Source organism: Heterocephalus glaber, unplaced genomic scaffold (assembly GCF_053883595.1).
Source record: "Heterocephalus glaber isolate CG9 unplaced genomic scaffold, H.glaber_assembly_v1.0 deba00000738, whole genome shotgun sequence".
Classification (NCBI taxonomy): Eukaryota; Metazoa; Chordata; class Mammalia; order Rodentia; family Bathyergidae; genus Heterocephalus; species Heterocephalus glaber.
The window spans coordinates 4228980-4249351 of NW_028258161.1; positions in this window are offsets into that span (position 1 = coordinate 4228980).

The following is a 20372-nucleotide window of genomic DNA, read 5'->3' on the forward strand; positions in this document are numbered from 1 at the left end:
ATATATGTATATAGTATATATAGAGTGTGTATGTATATTGTGTGTGTATATATATAAGTGTATATGTGTGTATATACATATTCTTCTTCAAATCATTAGTGTGTGTGTGTGTGTGTGTGTGTACGCGTGCGCATGCACAGGATGGAGAGATGGAGGTTTTTTCCTCTCATATAGCCAAGAGCAAGAGGGATAAGAAATATCTGCTTTTAATTTTGAAAGGTGAGTATTACATTTTATGCCATTTGTCTGTCGACAATAACCTAAGGCAGTTTCCATCTGGATTACCCAGAAAAGGTCAGATAATTTCTTTTCCTGTTGTCTGAGTAGAGGTGGTTTTTGTATAGTCTCCTAATGCATTGCCCAGTTGGGGAACTTTCTTTTCTCAGCAGCTCTCAGAGGGAGTTCAGGCATGTCGCCTGGCAGAGGCAAGAAGGACCAAAGTCCCTTCCAGGCCCTGATAGATACCCAGGTGCTGAACTGTCCTGAGAAAAGGAAGACAGTGGGTTTGTTGAGAGTAAAAGAGAGATCGATTGGAGAAGGCTAACTAGATTAGATGAGGATGGGTTAAAGCAGGCCTAATCATCATATTTAAATATTTAAAGGGTCATGATAACAAGGTCAAGAATAGAGTTACGTTGTATTCTCTAAAGTTGTAAGATGTGAGGGGAAAAGGTCAGCACAGCTGGGGAGCCACCATCCTAGTGGGAGAGTTGTCAACATTGTCCCCAAAGGCGAGGGCGCCTGCCAGTAAGTGTCTTAGCAAAGCTAGGACAAGAACCTGCAGGATGGTGCTGGTAGGCTTCCTGTATTGGAAAGGGCAGGACCTCAAAGATTCTCAGTTTTTTTCTTTCTTCTGAGTTTCCTTACATTTTCTTTCTGGTACATTTAGCATAATTGCTTTGTTTACTTTGTAGGACTAGGGAGGAGTCAGAGAAAGCTTTCTACATGCTTTGAGCTCTGGAGGTTAAAATTGCTTGTCAGACTCAGAGCACTACAAGTTTGTGATGCTCTTCTGAGCCTCACTGTTCAATTTTGAAAAGCGTTATTTCTGTGTTACTGTGTAGTCTCCTACTATCTTTCCTTCCAGACACTGCATGTTCCAGATATATCTGAAGGTTGCCTGAGGTGGCACTTTTCTTTAGTTCCTAGTGCCATCTCTTCAGGCAGTGCCCTTTCCTTGTTTTTTGTTTGTTTGTTTGTTTGTTTTTTTCCAGGACTGCTCTGTCAGAGAAAGCAGACTGGAGAATGTGCTGAACAGGCATTTTGCAAATGATAGTCAAGTAGGGCCAGTCTAGAGATAAAACATCCTCCTATTTCTCCAGTCTGTCTAGACAGTAGCATATGATCCTCTGTGAAGGAAAAGGACTCTGTTCTTAGCATGTCCTTGATTGTATGCTCAGTGGAAAGTGCTCCATGGCCTCTGTCCTGCAGCATCCTGGGTTCTTCTGGAAGGCTGGGCACTGGCAGAGTTTGTAGTGGCTCCTGGCCTAAGCAAGGGACCAGGATGCACCTCGGCCCAGGCTACCTATCCTCTGGGGGCCAGGGGAGTCTACTCGCCTTCCCTGTGTGGTGCATCAGTGCCGGGTAGTGAAGGTCAAGGTCCTTCCTCACGGAGGAAGTTGATGTTCTCTTGTGACACCAGAAGAGTCACACCTCTCATGCGGCCTTTTAAATGGTAAAGGTCATATAGGTCATTGAACCTGGGAGAAATGGGGCTTGTTCCCATGTTACTTGGGTGCTTTCCAACTGTCATGTTGTTGCATCCTGCTGCTTCCAGTTCAACCTTATCCTGAGCAAACATAGGGAGATTGAATCCCTGAAATAGTTCTCAAGAAAGAGATGGCTCAAGTGTCCTCTGCAGTCATACCCGCTGCTAATGCTAATGCTTTCCTGTATTTTCCCTCCTCTCCCTCCCCTTCTCTTCCTATTCTCTTTCTTTCTTTTCTTTTTGCTTTTCTTTCTTTTTCTTTCTTTCTTTCTTTCTTTCTTTCTTTCTTTCTTCTTTCTTTCTTTCTTTCTTTCTTTCTTTCTTTCTTTCTTTTCTTTTTCTTTCTCTCTCTCTCCCTGCCTCCCTCCCTCCCTCCTTCCTTCCTTCCTTTCTTTCTTTCTCCCCCTCCTCCCTGACTGACCCCCCCCCCCCCCCACACATTCACAAACATACTCACACATGGAGCAGGCTATATCCTCATTCAGCTCCTCCCAGCTTTCTCTCCTCTTTGCCCAATTTTCTTTTGTTTCTAGCATTAATGAGAAAGGCTAGCAACTTAACATAGCCTGATTTTAAAAACCTAGGATTGGTGTGCCTTGTGAATGTTTGACACTTCTTTTTTAATATTTAGGTAGCCAGTGGTGATGGCTTGGATAAAGTGAGAAGACACTGGGAAATGAGAAAGATTTGTAGGTGAAGATCAGAAGGGTTCTTTCAGGAAAAGAGGCTTGTTGACACAGAGTGATAGTGTTAACAAGGAGTCACTAAGTAGTTTTATTTCAGACCAGCAAGTAGTATAGCACTATACCAGGATCTGAAAGCCCAATATTGAAAACCAATTTCCTAATTTCTACCTCTAGAAAAGTTTGTATTATTTCTTTTTGTTTGCTTTCTTCATTTTTTTCTAACTTTCAATTTGTTCTGAAACAATCCCAAAAGGCTTCTAAAAATTTTGATCATTTAAACAGAGACAATACTAATATTCACTGATCACTTATTATTATATAACAGTTAGTATCATATATGATTAAAATATCATAATGTTTATTTGGAAAGGTTAAGTGTTTTTCCAAATTTGTGTTCCTAGTTAGTGACAGAGCAGAATGAATTAGTCATTTTGATCTTTTAAATTTCAGACCAGTGCTCCTTCCACTATGTTTTGTCTGTTCTCAATCCTGCTAGTCTCAGAGAAAATGGTGATGACCTTGAAACTTCTTCTAATTCAAGATGACACTGTGGAAAGGTTAATAACCCCTGGATCTTTGATGACAAGGGTGAGATTTTATCCATAACAAAGATGATCATGAGAAAAATAGCACCTTAGACTGATGGATTCATTTACTCAACAATATTAAGTGAAAGTATCATTCCAGGAGCTAGAAATACATAGAGAAAAGCTGAAACTTCCCTGCCTTCATGAAGCTTATATTCTAGTGGGAGAACATAGGTAGGTGATAAACAATTCAAAATGTTAAGTGTAGTGTGGAGAATTAAAATAAGCCAATGGGATAGAGAAGGTGACACTAAAATTTTAAAATAGAATTTGTAAAATTTTAAAATAGAAATTGACAAGTTGATTTAAACAAAAATGAAAATACAAAGTTCCTATCATAGTAGAAAAACATTTAAAGTGGGTACAATTTAAGGATTTAAGATTACTAGATTTCAAGATTTATTCTAAGCTTTAGTAATTTAGATAGTACACATATAAAGATATACATGAATAGAACAGTGCCAAGGAATCATCTCATACAGTCAATCAAATTCTGATAAATGTTCCAAAGAAATTCAATGGGAAAAGAATAATTTTAATATCAAATAATGTGGAAACAATTGATATCCACATGCAAATAAAGACCTTGAATTTTACCTCATACATTATTTTACCTCATATATTAAATGGATCATTGTAGACCTAAATGTATGCACTCAAACTGTAAATTTTTAGAAGAACATCTTAGTGGTGTTGGGTTAGACCATCGAGGCTGAGGTCCAGTGAGTAGTGAGGCTCTGGATATGACGGAGAAATAGGGGTCAGGATGATCATGTTTGCCTTTAATGTATTTGTGAAAATGTTTCATGAAGTCATTGAATACTTCCAGAGAGAGGTACACAACTTTTGTATATATCTTGATTTATGTTTTTAAAAGGCCACTCTAGTCATCATTTGGAGATGGAATTTCAGTGAGCTCAAAATGTAAAGAGAGAGTTAAATTAGGAAGCTGCTAGTATTGTTAGGAGGCCGGAGTGAGAGGTATCTGTGCCTTTTATCAGTGTGGCACCAGTAAAGATGGAAGGAAAAGGACAGATTGGGACATATTTAGTGAGTAGAGGGGTGTGGACTTGCTGATGGAAGGGATGTGATGGGTGATGGGGAAGAGGCAGGTCTCAGGGAAGCCGCTGAAGTTTGACTTGAGCCATCCTTGCATGGTGATAGATTGATCACCGAGAATGGGAATTAACAATGGTTTGGCAAAGACATTCTTAAATGTTTTCTCTTTAAGTTTTACAGTAATCCTTGTGAGGTAATAAAGGTATAATCTCCATTGTAAAACAAGGAAATGGAGCCTCTGGGAAACTAGATTTGTTCCTATCCATACAGGTAGGTAGTGGAGGGGCTGCAGTGCAGCTCAGTCTTCCTGCTGCAGTAGGTCTGCTGCTGTCTCCCTACCACAGTGTCCCCAGGAAGCCAGAAAACATCTCACTCACGAGCCCCATTTCCATTGCTAGACATGCTCACACTCTGACTCTTTTCTGCTACACCTCTATTTTGAGTAAAATTACCAACAACTTTGACACTCAAAGAGTTTAACAGCTATTTCAGACATCTGGCTCTGCTGAAAGAATCACTGTCCCTATTCTGGGAAGCCAGATGACGCAGATAATAGGTAATGTGACAGGGAACTCTTTGCCCCTCATAAATTACTGACTCAAGTCATAATCAGATTACCAGAGATCCCAATATGTACTGTCTAATGACATCTGTTCAGAGGATAGCACATAAGCTACATTCCTCCTAGACATGTTACTGGCATTTACATAGACTAATAAAGACCAGAAAAGGCACTGTATTAGATATTTTACAGACACTATCACTGTTAATTTCTGTAAGGAAGTTGTAAGGTTCTGGAAGGTTAATTTTCCCAAACATATTTGAATTCAAGGCCAAGTTTTTTTTCCACCGTGATATAGTTTATTGAAGGGAAGAATAAACCAACTCTATTCTTTCCTCCTTATATTTAGTACTACTACCCAGCCAACATTACTGGTTGAAAGCAGGCATAATTTCCCACAATTGAGTACTTGGATAAAGAATTTGTAATCTAGAAGCATTATAAAATAGGGTTCTTAGACTTTCTTCTATTTCTTTCCCACAGCAAGATTTTTTTTTATTTTCTGAAGACATAGCATCCATTTATTACTTCATTTTATATGAGCTCTGTGTTCCTTCCCACAAACACTATGGGAACAACTTTACTACTCAGTGCCAGTGAACTAATGAAATTATATTATTTATCCTTGTTAGAGAGTTTTGTAAATGTCCTAGAAATTTGCAAAACCAGTAATTTGTTGGTATGTTTGTTGAATAGAGGTTAAATATTTCTGTGAATTATTTTTGTCAACAATTCAACAAGGAAGATCTAAGTCTTGATATTTTTAATTGGAAACTGCTTTGGAATATAGATAATATCGTTTAAATGTAAATTACTGCTATAAATAAACCTGTTTTAGGGGTATTACTTGCTTTTACCGTCCAATAATGGCAATTAGTTGAGTTTTGGTGCCCAGAGACTAGCCCTCAGCCTCTCAGCTTGACAGAGAGCAGGGTGTTTCTCACACTTATGCTTGCTTTGCAAATTATCCACATACACGATGTGATTGAAATATACAGGAAATGTTTAAATTGTTTAAAATTTATTGCAGTGAAGACATACTGTCATTACTCCCATTCAAATGCTCCCCTTCACTTCAAAAGCACTTATCCTAGCAGTCTTCTTCTTTCTTTTTTCTTTTGCTTAAATTCTTTTATTGGTACATTTTAGGCATACAATACATTTACATTTATCACTGGGTGCTTGTACCTGTACATGATGTATCTTGGTTCTTATTTTTTCCCCATTCCCTGCCCTTCCTTCACCCCCTCCACCCTTCCCTATTTACAAAGACTTTGTTTCCATTTTTTGCTTTTTTCATAATTTTTCCTTTCCCCTACCCCTCCCACTTCCCCTTCCCCTTTGCCCCTTTTCTTCCTATTTCAAATTATAATTATTTGTTTTAATCCTTGTTTACACTTTCAGTTTCTCACACTAGAGAAATTATTCGGTATTTACACATGTGTGTCGTATTTATTTCACTTAAGAGTATGGCCTCAATATGCATCCATTTAACTATATATGTCTCTAGTTTCTCATTCTTTATGGTGGAGTAGTACTCTATTTTATAAAAAAAAAATCTTCTTTATTCAGTTTCCAGTTGATGGGCACTTGGGCTGTTTCCAATCTTTAGCTATTACAAACTGTGCCACTATAAACATGGGTGCACATATATCTCTGTGGTATGATTCTTTTGGGAAGATATCCAGCAAGGGAATAGCTGGGTCAAATGGGACCTCTAGTCCTAGTTCTTTGGGGTATCTCCACACTGATTTCCGTAGTGGTTGCACCAGTCTACACTCCCACCAACAATGGAGAAGGGTTCCTTCCTCTCCACACCCCAGCCAGCATTTGTTATTGGTTGATTTCCTGATAGCAGCCATTCTTTGTGGGGTGAGGTGGAATCTCAGTGTTGTTTTCATCTGCATCTCTCGAATTATCAGTGATGTTGAACATTTCTTCACGTTTATTTGTTCCTTTCAGTTCTTTGTCTGAGAAATGTCTGTTCATTTCAGATGCCCATTTTTGAGTTGGGTCTTTGAATTTGGGGGGTCTGATTTTTTTTTAGTTCTTTATATATTCTAGATGGTAGCCCTTTGTCTGAGTTACAGCTGCTAAAATTTTTTTCCCACATTGTAGGTTGTCTGTTAGCTCTGTTGGTGGTTTCTCTTGCAGTGCAGAAGCTTTTTAATAAGATGAAATTCCAGTTGTTGATTCTTTTTGCTAGTTCCTGTGCTACTGAGGTTTTGTTCATAAAGTCTTTTCCTATGCCAATATCTTCAAGAGTTCTACCTAACTTATTTTCCAGCAAGTTTAGTGTTTCTGTCCTAATATTTATATCTTTAATCCACTTTGATCTTAGTTTAGTGCATGGTGATAGGTATGGGTCTAGTTTTAATCACTGGCAGGTTGAAATCCAGTTTTTCCAACACCTTTTATTAAATAGGCTATCTTTCCTCCAATGAGGGTGGTTAGCTCATTTGTCAAAGATGAGGTGGCTGAGTGTGCCTGGCATTTCTGCATCTTCTAATCTATTCCACTGATCCTTGGGTCTGTTTCTTTGCCAGTACCATGCTGTTTTAATCACAGTAGCTTTGTAGTATAGCTTCAAGTTGGGTATTTTGATAGATACCCCCAGCCATGTCTCTGTTTCCCAGAAATTGCTTTCGCTATTCTAGGTCTCTTCTGGTTCCAAATGAATTTTTGGATTGCTTTCTCTAGTTCTGTGAAGTATATTGTTGGAATTTCAGTTGGCATTGCATTGAATCTATATAGTAGTTTTGGAAGTATGACCCTTTTCACTATATTGGTTCTTCCTACCCAGGTACAAGGGATATGTTTCCATTTTCTTACATCTTCTTTGATCTCTTTTTTCAGAGTGCTATAGTTTTCAATGTAGAGGTCTTCTGCTTCCTTTGTTAGACTGATTCCTAGATATTTCATTTTTTTGGATGCTATTGTAAAAAGAATTGTTTCCCTAATTTCTCTCTCAGTGAGTCTGTTATTTGTGTATAAGAAGGCTATTGTTTTTTGAGTGTTGACCTTGTATCCAGCTACTCTAGTGAATCTGTCAATTAAGTCTAGAAGTCTTTTGGTAGAGTTTTTTGGGTCTTCTATGTAAAGTATCATATCAGTAAATAATGACAGTTTAACTTCTTCCTTTTTTATCTTTATTCTTTTTATTTCTTTCTCTTTTCTAATTGCTGTGCCTAATGTTTCTAGAACTATATTGAACAGGAGTGGCGATAGTGGACATCCTTTTCTTAATTTTAGCACGAAAGTTTTCAGTTTTTGACCATTTAGTATGACGTTGGCTGTTGGTTTTTCATTGATAGCCTTAATCAAGTTGAGATAAAGACCTTATATTCCAATTTTCTGTAGGGTTTTTAATTATGAATGGGTGTTGGATTTTGTCAAATGCTTTTTCCACATCTATTGAGATGATCATACGGTTTTTGTCCTTGGCTCTGTTAATAGAATGTATTACATTTATTGATTTATATATGTTGAACCATCCCTGCATTCCTGGCATAAATTCGACTTGGTCATCGTGTGTGATCTTCTTGATGACCCTCTGTATTCTGTTTGCCAGTATCTTGTTGAGGATTTTTGCATCTATGTTCATTAGGGAGATTGGCCTGTAGTTCTCTTTTTGTTGCGTCTTTTCCTGGTTTTGAAATCAAAAGTAACACTTGCTTTCAGGATTTAATTTGTCAGTATTGCTTCTCTTTCAATTTCCTTGATGAGATTAAAGAGCAATGGCTTGTAGAATTTAGCAGTGAAGCCATCAGGACCTGGGCTTTTCTTTGTTGGTAAACTTTTTATTACATTTTCAATTTCACTCATTGTAATTGAGGTGTTTAGAATTTCTATATCTTCTTCATTTAACTTTGACAGTTCATATGTATCTAGGAATCTGCCCCTTCTTCTGTGTTTTCCATTTTATTAGAGTACAGGTTCTCAAAGCAGGTATCGATAAGCCTCTGGATTTCTGCTGGATCTGTTGTGACTTCCCTTTTTTCCTTCTTAATTGCATGGTTTTGAGCCTTTTCTTTCCTTTTTTTGTTTGATAAGGTTGGCTAAAGGTTTATTGATTTTATTTATTCTTTCAAAAAACCAACTTTTTGATTCATTGATTTTGTGTACCATTCTCTTAGTCTCCATTGAATTGATTTCTGCTCTGATCTTTTTAATTTCCTCTCTTGTATGAGCTTTGGGTTTGTTATTCTCTTCTTTTTCTAGGAGTTTGAGGTTCTGCATTAGGTTATTTAACTGAGTTCTCTCTGTTTTCCTAATATGGGCATTCACTGCTATGAATTTCTCTCATAGAACTGCTTTCATTGTGTCCCATAGATTCCTGTATGTTGTATTGGCATTATCATTTACTTGTAGAAACTGTCTAATTTCTTCTTTAATTTCCTCTGTCACCCATTGGTTGTTCAGGAGGGTGTTATTCAATTTCCATGTGTTTGTAGGAGTTTTGTGGTTTCTTATGTTATTGATCTCCAATTTTATTGCACTATGGTCTGATAATGTACAGGGGGTAACTTCAGTCCTTTTACATTTACTTAGACATGTCCTATGAACTAGCACATGGTCTATTTGAGAGAATGACCTGTGTGCAGCTGAAAAGAATGTGTATTCTAATTTTGTGGGATAGAACACTCTGTAACATCTATCAAGTCCATTTGTTCAATAGCTTGGTTCAGTTCTAGAATTTCCTTGTTAACTTTTTGTCCAGATGATCTGTCTATTTGTGATAGTGGGGTATTGAGGTCCCACACTGCAATTGTATTAGTGCTTATTTGGTTTTTCATGTCCATTAATATTTGTTTTTCATAGTTGGGGACATTTGTATTTGGTGCATATATATTTAGGATTATCATCACCTCCTCTTGGATTATTCCCTTCACAAGGATGTAGTGACCGTCTTTGTCTCTCTTAATTAGTTTTGGTTTGAAATCTATTTTGTCTGTAAATAAGATTGCTACCCCTGCAGTTTTCTGGGTTCCTGTGGCATGGAGAGTGTTTTCCATCTTTTTACTTTCAGGCTATGAATTTCTTTTTGAGTTAGATGTGTTTCTTGTATACAGTATACTGTTGGATTTTGCTTCTTAATCCATTCTGTCAGTCTACTTCTTTTGATTGGTGAATTGAGCCCATTAACATTGATGGTTATAATTGATAGATATTGACTCATCCTTGTCATGATGTTTTACTGTTGTTGACTCTTTTATTTTTTATTTTTCCTCCTTTCCCTTTAGTTTCTTGCCTTGCCTGGTGGCTTCCCTCTGTTGGGCCTCATGGAGTTGTGACCTTCATTGCCTTTTTCTAGGATACTGTTTAGAATTGTTTGGAGTGCTGGTTTGGTGTTCATGAAATTTTTCAGGTGTTCTTTGTCATGGAAATATCTAATTTCCCCATCAGTTTGAAAGATAATTTTGCCGAATACAACAGTCTAGGTTGGAAGTTATTTTCTTTTAGGACCTGAAATACTTCACTCCAGGCTCTCCTTGACTGGAGGGTTTGTGTTGAGAAGTCTGCTGTGTTTCTTATGGGCTTTCCTTTGTGGTAATTTGTTTCTTTTCTCTAACTGCTTGTAGGATTTTGTTCTTCTGTTGGGTTTCTGGGATCTTGACTACTATATGCCTGGGTGTAGAAGTTTTTTTGATCATGGCTAGGTGGAGTTCTATATGCCTCACTTATCTGTATGTCCAATTCTCCACCTCTTTCTGGGAAGTTTTCTACTATTACTTCTGTGAACAATTTTTTTTATGTCAATTGTACTTTCTCCTGCTTTTTCATGGACTCCTATCAGTCATATGTTATTCTTCTTTGCATCATCTAGCAGCTGCTGGATTGATTTCTTGTGGTTCCTTACTATTTTGAAGAAGTCTCTGTTTTCATGGTCATTATCTTCAATCCTGTCTTCTATATCTGATATTCTATCTTCACATTCCCTTAATCTGCTGTGCATACTTTCAATTCAGTTTTTAATCTCCTGGATATCTGTTTGAATCTGTTTCATGGATTTCATTTCTTTCTTATGTTGGGTGATCATGGTTTCCATTTCTTTCTTATGCTGGGAGTTCATAGCTTCCAGCATGTTTCTGAGTGTATCTATTTTTTTTTTTTTTTACCTGTTTCTATTCTAGAGCCTCTAATCATGTCTTTCACTCTGCTCAACATCTCTGTAGTTATCTGGGAAATTATTTCTGTTTTTAATTTTTTTAGGACCTCATTCATCTGCTTTGTTATTTCCTGTGCTATCAGTTCAGGGTGTCCAGGTGTTTGATTATCAGACTTTTCTACCTCGTTTCCCCCAGAATTTGCCTTTTGTGGGGTAGAAGTCTGAGCTTGTGCCTTGCTTAAGTATCTTCTCATTTTTGTTTTTGGTATTGTCCTTGGTTTAATTCCTGGTTTGATACTTTGTAATTGCTTATTGTAAGTATCTTTGTTGCTTGTAATTAGAACCCTTATGGAATGATTGCTTCTCAGAGGTGTCTTTCAGATGTAGCTGGTCTTTAGGTTTTGAGTCTCTGATGACTCTGAGGTGTCTCATTTTCATTATACCAGGAAGGATAACTGATTAGATCAATAACAACACCTTAGCCTAAGTGACACAACAAGCAACAACATAGCATCAAGTACATCTTAGAAAATGACAATTTGTGGTAGTTATCAATCTATCACCTTTAACTATGTGAATTAAATCAAAATTGAGGACCAACCCACCATATCTTTATAATGAATAAACTCTTCAATATAGCAACTTTACCCTTTGGGATGGGGAGTTAGAAGGAGTTGGGGAGGGAGGGATAGATAGGTAGAAGGACAGAGGAAGGTTAGCAATGAGGCCAGAGGATACAGGCAAGAGAAGGAAAAAGAGAAGAAAAGAAAAATACAGAAGAAATCTGAATTAGGGCCAGAACAGGAACAAAAAGGGAGATGAATAACAATGTGGGAAAGCAAGAGAATGAATGTATGAGAGAGAGAAAGGAAAAAGAAAAGAAAAAAAAAAGAAGAGAAAAATAAAAATTTGAAAGGAGTAGGAAAAAATTAAAAATAAGAGCAATAGTAATAATAATAATTTTGAAAATAACAAATAAAAATAAAAATAAAAATGTAGCACCTCCGTCAGGGTATGCCTCTGCTGTCACAACAGAAAACATGGGCAGCAGTATGCATTTATAAGTCAGTAAGTCTCAGCAAGGCAGTCACAGACCCATGGGATTCAGGCAGATTTCTGTCTGCAAGTCCCACATTGAGCTCCCTGTCCTCCTGCAGGGTTGAACTCTGCAAGGTTCTATTCTACTGCATGCTCCAGCTGCCCTTTCCCTGAAGATAGTCAGGTTCTGATGGGAGGTGATGATCCCTCCAACTTACCAAGTCCGATGGTCTGGTGTCCCCTGTACCTTTGTAGTGTGGAACCAGACAACAGCAGTGCCAGGAGGCCAGAGGTGCGGGGTGGGAGGCTGTAGGTCCTCATCTTCTGGCTGGTTGCCAGTGGGTGTGTTGTGGGTTGGATGGAGCAGGGCTCCCGGAGGCCAGGGACCTCTCTCTCTGGAGGGCTAAGCAGGTCGCCGCCATGGGCGTGGCAAGTGGCGAGTGGTCCTGGCAGTCTTACTTTGTGTCTTTACGAAGCATTTTCAAAAATACAATGAATTCTGCTGCTGAGTGCCATCCAATGGAAAGCTAAGCTTGTAAAAACATCACAGGTGTCCTTATCCACCTTATTCACTGTATCTGTCACCATGTGACTTCTGGCTCTTCTCCAATGTCAAAATAATCATGAATGGTGAATGTTTTGAATTCAGGACATCAAAATAGCCAAGATATCACAATTAATGGCATTCATGAAAGAGAACTTCCAGAATTGCTTCAGAAAGTGGTAAGAATAATGGGATAAGTGTGTTTGAAATGATGGGGACTATTTTGAGTAGGATTAATAACAATGTGTTTTTTATTGTAATAAATGTTTTTAAAATTTAAAATTTGCTGTATTTTTATCACACCTTGTATGTACATGCACACATGTCCTCACTGAGATTTTTTGAATCAGCAGTTGGGAGTCACTAGCCTCATATAAAGGTGACATATACATCTTCTACTTTATGTTCTAGATTCAGCACTTGTTTTTCCTCCCTAGTGACAAATCTGCTAGTGTTTTTGTGGGTCATATGTGAGCTAAGGCCAGCGCCTACTACTACCTGAAGCGCCTGTCATCTAGCAGGAAGGACGATGGCATCTTAGAGGTGAAAGGAGAGATTGGAAATTTTTCAGTTCAGCTTCCGACTTGAAGATGTTTGGATTTTATTTTTTCAATGTTGAAAAACATTTTATTTCCAGACATTTGAGTCTATTTTCAAAAGTTGAGGCAGGCTGGGAAAAAGTTTCTGCTTTAGAAAGGCTGGAGATGACACTCATGACAGCACACTCCTGTGAGAGGGCAAGACAGGGTAGAATCCGAGGACTAAGATCAGTACAGATATCAATTGTGTGCTGTGTGCTGTGTGCTGTGTTCCATGGAGTCCTTTAGGGGGCGCTAAGCTACTCAGTGGCTTCACTGTAGCTTTAAAGGCAGCAAGGTCTTGGCTTCTCACAATCGCTCCTCCCTCTCTCCACAGCTTTCAGGTGGCCAGAAAAGCTATAAATACATTACTTGCTCTTGATACAAGAGCAGAAGATAGGAAAGCGAAAGACCATGACAGAGGCAATAACTGTAAGTGCAAGAGGGCCTCTAAGAAATTTCCCTTCTCTCAGTTGGACTTCTCTACCTGTCTCAGAGTCCTGGACACTTTTCAGAGATAAAATTTATTTCTGAACCAAAGCCAACTTTACTCCATGAGCTTGTAAAAATGCACATGTCCAAGCTTTAGCTATTACAAACTGTGCCACTATAAACATGGGTGCACATATGTTGCTGTAGTATGATGCAAATGCCCATGAACTGGTGACTGGATAAAGACGATGTGTGTTTTAAAAAAATAAAATGGAGTACTACTCAGCCATAAAGAATGATAAACTAGAGACATTTATAGCTGAATGGATGCACATTGAGGCCATATTCTTAAGTGAAATAAATAGGACACACGTGTAAATACCAAATAGTTTCTCTACTGTGAGAAACTGAAAGTGTAAATGAGGATCAAAATGTCTAATAGATAATATGAAATAGGAAGAAAAGATCCAAAGGGGAAGGGGAAATGGGGTGGGTAGGGGAAAGGAAAAAAGGGAAAGGAAAAAATATGAAAAAGGAGAAAACAGAAACAAAGTCTTTGTAAATAGGGAGGGGTGGAGGGGTTGAAGGGAGGGCAGGGAAATGGAGAAAAAAATAAGCACCAAGATATATCACTTAAATGTACAAATTCCCAATGATGGATGTCATCATATTGTACACCTACAAAGTGCCAATAAACTTAATGAATTAAAAAAATGCACATGTTGTTAGTCACATAGTATGTCCAGGATTCCTGACAATTCAAAAGGAAATGATAAAATAAAAAGACACAAGTTCTAAGATTCTAAGGACAATTTCCTAAAAATAGAAGGAATGTCTGCCTAACTTCTGATATGAAAGGAAGTAATGGCTGAGAGGGACAAGTGTGGCCTGGGTCCTGGGGCTGGATGAGGTATTTTAGGACTCCTGGGCAACTGGGAATTAGCCTGAAAGCAGAACATGTATGGGGGGTGGTGGTTAGGATTTGGGAGGGAGGTGTTGAGGAAGAATGTCAAAAATTCACTTTGCTTGGGTTCAAGTTCTCTTGAGGATTTGTCCCGGAACCTGAGATTCTATCAATCAGAAATGAAAATTTATTTTTTAGTACAATAGAAAGCTCTCTCCATATAGCAACATGGTTAGTTTCCTACTTAATTTGCTTTCCTTTCTTCCACTCTTAACTCCCAACAGATTTGGTTTTGTTAGTATAAGTAACATCATGGTGGAAAGGAATGGTGGAGCAAAGCTTCTTTGTTCATAGTGACCAGGAAGTGGAGCAGGGGAACAGCACAGAGAGGAAGAGACCAGGATCACATATGTACCCAATGCCACACCTCCATGACCCACTCAAATACACCCAGAAATGTGCTCTCAAGCCAATTAAGTTGATACAATCAGTTTAACTTTAACCACATCACACTAATCAGAGGATCTGACATAAGAGGCAGATATAGTGCATCCTTCAAGGCTTACTGAAGTTGATTCATTTACTCAACAAATATTTAATTCATTCAACAAAAACTTATTTTGAGTATTTATTATCAATACCTTTCTAGTTATTCTAGAGAAGAGGAATCAAATATTGATTAACTCCCTGAAGGGTCATGTATAAACTAAAAGAATAGAAAAAGCATGCACAGACTGATTGTATTACAAAGTAGAAATCTATATATGCCATAATTAACGTACTGATAAAAAGTTATAGCAGCTCTAACTAGGAAAGATTTTGTTGTATTGTAAGTTTTAATTTACATTCTGTCTTCCTTTGAGGAATGAGTAGATGTTATCTCTCTATATCTCCAGAGACTGACATGTAATAGTCCTTTAACAAATGTTTATTGAATGGGAGAATGAAACTAAAGATTTCCATCATGATGTTTCTTCATCCTGAACTAGCCAAACCATGGACTGAATCCCTTGAACCTGTAAGCCAAATTAAAGTCTTCCTTCTTGAAGTTGTGAGTGACTAGTACTATGTCTCAGTGATGAGAAAATTGACTAATATATTCAGCAAAAGTCAAGACACAGATATTCATGAAAAAGATCTTAAAAGAGAAAGTTGTTATTAATATTATTGTTATTTTGGCTTTCCTAACATTTAAAATAAATCAAGTGCTCCATCTCTAACTTTTGACAAAGACAAATCTGTTCTATCTCATTGACATTTGACCAAATAATGATATAATTGTATTCAATTGACCTTCATCTATGCATGATTTGTAACATCAGATGAACCTAGCCTTGCCAGACACTAATATATAATTTTCCATAATTCAGTATTTTTTAGAACTTTTCTTCCCCATGCTATTCATAATCTCCCACAATATGCCCTGTGGATCTACCTAGTTTTATCACTTGGTTTCTGAGGGCCTACTATGTGCTAGGACTTGTACAGTTTGATTTTGTGCTCATAACAACCTTATAAAATTTTCAATGCTTCCCCAGACATCTAATCCTATTGTTAGCAATGTAAATACTATACCTCCTTCTAAATAGTGTGTATACTCATGTGGGCCTACATTTTTTACCCAGGCATTTTAAGGGGAACTAAGAGATGTGGTTCTGCTAAATAGGTAGCTAATGAAACCTCTCTTGTTCTCATAGGACCTTGATGAATTGTTAGGTTTCACTTGCTCCTACAGCTGTGTGGTTTGTTGTGTTCTGTTTGCAGATGAAGACTTGAACATCACCAGTGGCCAGAATAAAGGGAACAAGGAAACAAACTGGAGATGAAAGACCAGTGGCCCTAGTTTTGTGCTACCCACAATTATGTAGGGGAATTCATTCAGAGTATATATATTGTTCTCATGTTCAAAAACATTTGATAATTGCCCTATGCTACATCATACTGCCATTGTGATGACTCTAAGCAATCTTACAGTAAAGAAGTTTTGCTTAACTCAGCTTTTTCTGAATGTTACCAAAGAAACATTAATAGGTGTATGCATAGAGCATTCATTCATTTGTTTATTCATGAACTACATATCTTTAAGCACTTACTTTGAGTCAGGTATTTTTCCAAGCCTTGGAGATCACAGTCAACAAATCCTTGTCCTCATTTTGTTTTTTAAATAGGTATATACGAGTACAAATCTCAAGACCAGGGCTTGAGAAACGTGGGTCAAGAATTATTGTGTCCATTTATTACAAGAGGGAAAGGTCAAGAATCTATGATTTCTTTTTAGATACATAAATATGTAAGATGAAGACTAGTCACAGAGCAACCTTTCCTCCTTTAAGTTGTGGGTGTTGGGTATTTTACCCCACTGACAAGGAAAATGACTAAGACAGTCCACATTTTTATTGAATTTTCCTTTATAATTCTTTAGAGAGTGTAGATCACTTTGAACATCAAATCCATGATAAATATGTACCTATGATCCAAATTAATTGATCGAATTGGCTTTTCCCAAAGGTTGGTAGAATAAATTTGACCTCTGCATATTTGTGTGGAATAACAGAGAGCTTGATTTACTTACAAAAATGTAAGCAAAGGGCATGATGGGGTAGGCAGAAGTTAAGTCATGTTCATGGCTGATCCTTACATTCTGTCCTCAGAGCCTCCCAGCAAAGTGTCATTTGTCTCTGACTCTGGAAGTTCAGTCCATTTCCAATTACTACTTAAGACCTTCTTAAAAATTAATCAGCATTTGGGCAATCTAATTTCACTTATTCAAGAAATAGTATTGAGTGCCTCCAATACATGGGACATTGGGCTAGAGAATCAAGACCGAGCATGCAGCTCCTGCTGTTAGGGTTCAGTGGGGGACAAAGAAGTCAGAAAAGAATTTCACTGTCAAGTCTGCAAGCAGAAAGTAAGGAAAACCATGTGGAAGAAAAGATCCTGACCCCATGACCAGATGTGTCAGAAGGGTACACTGGCCCTGGGCTAATACACATCTTGGGCTGAGAGCTGATGGACAAAGAGCAGCTAAGTGGTAAAGGACAGCTGGGATGGGGTTTGGGGGAGAGTATTGATCCTGACACAGGGAATCTTATGTGCAAAAATCCTTCAAGGGTAGAAAGATGGCATGACGAAGGGTTTCTGAATTAGTTCAGGACTAGCTCAGTAATTCTACCCTAATTTGATTGTAATAAGAAAATTGCTTGTCCTTTTGTTCCCTCAGATACAAAGTGGAAAGTGGTTTTTACTCAACTTGTTATTGAAAACCAGTATTAGTTGGGGCTCTCCAGGGAAGCAGACAAATTAGATAGATAGATAGATAGACAGACAGACAGACAGATAGCTATTTACTCAGAGGATTGACTCATGTGATTAGGGAAGTCGTGAAGTCCTGTGACCTGCGATTTGTAGGCTGGAGAACCAGGAAAGTCAGGGGTGAGATTCAACCCAAGCCTGCAGATCTCAGGACTGGGGTGGGTGGGGTGGTGGTGGTGCTGGTCTAAGTCCATGAGCCTGAATGACCAGAACCAGGAATTCTGATGTCTAGGGTAGAAGATGCATATTCTAGCTCAAGATGTATGTGTACAGCACTCATTCTTCTGCCCTTTGATTCTATCTGAGCTCTTGGCATATCAGAGGGTGCCCACCCACATTAGTGGGGATGATCTTCTTTACTCAGACTACTGATTAAAATCCTAATCTCTTCCAGAAACTCCCTCATAGGCATGCACAGAAGCATGTTTTACTGACTCTGGGCATCTCTTAGTCTAGTCAAATTAACACACCAAATTAACCACCATAAAACCTCTCACAGGTGTTTCATGACATGGTTAAAGGTCTCAAAATAATGTTAGGAAACCCAGAGCAGTTGACTTCAGTAGGATAAGAGCTTGGGAGGACAGAGGGCAGAAGAATGGAGGCAGACTCATGTCTTCTTACCCAGGAGGGCATTCCCAAAATGGAGCTAGAAAGCTTAAAACAACCTACAAGTAGGATTAAGTTGCAGGCTTGCTGATTCCTATCACAGAAAAAAAATTTTAGAGACTGGTCTGTAAGAGGCATGGGAAAGATTTGTTAGGCAGAAATTTACAATACACACTTAAGAGTACAGTGTGGACCTTCAGAGAAATGAGATCCAGGGATGATCCAGGGAGGTGGGTACATTAATGGTGCCTTGGCGGTGTCTTTAAGATGGGCGATCTAGGATGTGTGTGTCTGTCAGGTCACCTATCTGTTGGCTATGTTAAAATAGAAACCACTTACATGTGTTTGAAGTTGAGATCTGCTGTCCAATAACATTGCTGCTTCTTTACGATTCAAATCTATGAGAGGAAGTCCAATTTACAGATGAAAAGCAAAGGGGCAGAGCCTAATTTAACAGGCTTATTGTGATGGAAAAAGGCTTGAGTAACTTTTTTTGTCCCTGAAGCTGTAGTTTTTCTTAAAAATACAATTTTAAAATCCTGATTTATTTGCTTCCTTTCTACTTATCTTTATTTCTTCTACTCTACTTCATCTTGAAGCACACTCTTCTAGAAAACAATGCTTAGATGGCCTGTGAATTGAAGTTCTTGAACCCTAAACCAATCCATCACAATCTCGCGCCTCGTGGAGCCTGGCTATTGAGTGTGCCATCTCTGGATGGAGGGGGGAAGGAGGGAAGGGAAAGGGGATGAGAAAAAGAATTAAGATATAATATGTGATGTACCAACTCCCAGTGAGAAATATAAACACTATGTACTACAAATATGTACTAATAAATATATATATAAAGAGCAATGGTGGCTTTGTTGTGAAACAAAATAAATCATCTTATAAAAAGATCATTTACAAGACTGAAATTAAAGTTTGTGGGTTCAGCCTTTGTACGATTCCCACCACTAAGGTCCTGTTAGGTGCTGTGCTTCAGGTTTTCTGCTCTTACCTTTACCTTCCATTTAGCTCACGGAGACAGTGGAGCCAGACACATCTACAGACACGTGTTGGGCAGTTCCTGATCACCTTGTGCCTCAGTTGCTTTGTGAAGTAAATAATGTAATAGCCCATATCACAAAGCTGTGGAAAGCTTAATTACTTAGTATTGTTAAGCACTTAGCATCTGCTGACCAAATGTCTTCAGATGTTTTCCTTATGTCTTCAACATACCATCTAACATCCTTAAGATGGTTTACATGTATATTATGATTCGTCCTTTGTCTATTTTTCATTTTCATCATGGTCTCTCGGTGGAAAGTCTCCAACTGCCTGTAATAGTGGCCCACTTCTGTTCGACCACATGGGCCCTTCAACAAATCATATCTTCTAGCTTCCAGGCTTTCAAACAAGCTGTACCCCACCTCAATATTTCTTCATTCTCCTTCACCTGGCAGTCTCCTACCCATTCGTCTAACTTGAAGTCACATGGCCACATGTTCATTTATGGTTTTGATTCTCTAAGCTAGGTTGGATACTGCTGTTATAAGCTCCCATTACACTTGTAAGTCTCTTTTATATCCATTGGCATACAGAGATTTTTGTCCTACTGGTATTCCCACTTGGTCAAAGAATCCATGAAGGGCAAGACTCTGCAGTGTTCACCATGGGATCCCTGCAGCCTAGCCGAGTGTGTGGTACTTGATAGGAGCTCACTGGTGTTTGTGAAGAGATTTCGAGTGAAGAAAGTGTAAACAACAAAATCTTTGGGGGTCAGAAAGATCTAGGTTCTGACTTTATCTTTGCTTTCTACTTATCCTGTGATCTTAGCCAAAATACTTAGTTTCTTTAAGTCTTGATTTTTACCTGTGTAAAATGGAGTTAGTAATATGTACAGATCTCGTAGGGGTTTTGTGAAGATTAGATTAGATACAGTATGCAAAACACCTCAAGGCATAGCTGACTCATGAGAAATGTCTTATAAGGTTAATGATAATCATTATAATTATATTCCTTAATAACCTGACTGAAGCTTACCTTGAAGATAAGCTACTCATCTATAATTTAGAACATGTAATAGCAAATAATGAAGAATGCCTGTCTCTATTATTATATTCCTTAGTTGAACTCCAGCAGTGGGGATGCTAAAGATACTAGTTTAAGCTTGGAAATTGGGAAAAAGAGGACAATTGTGTAGGGAAGCAGTGTGAGCATGTTAGAAATGTGAGATGAAGGCAGGAGAATAATGCATGGTTG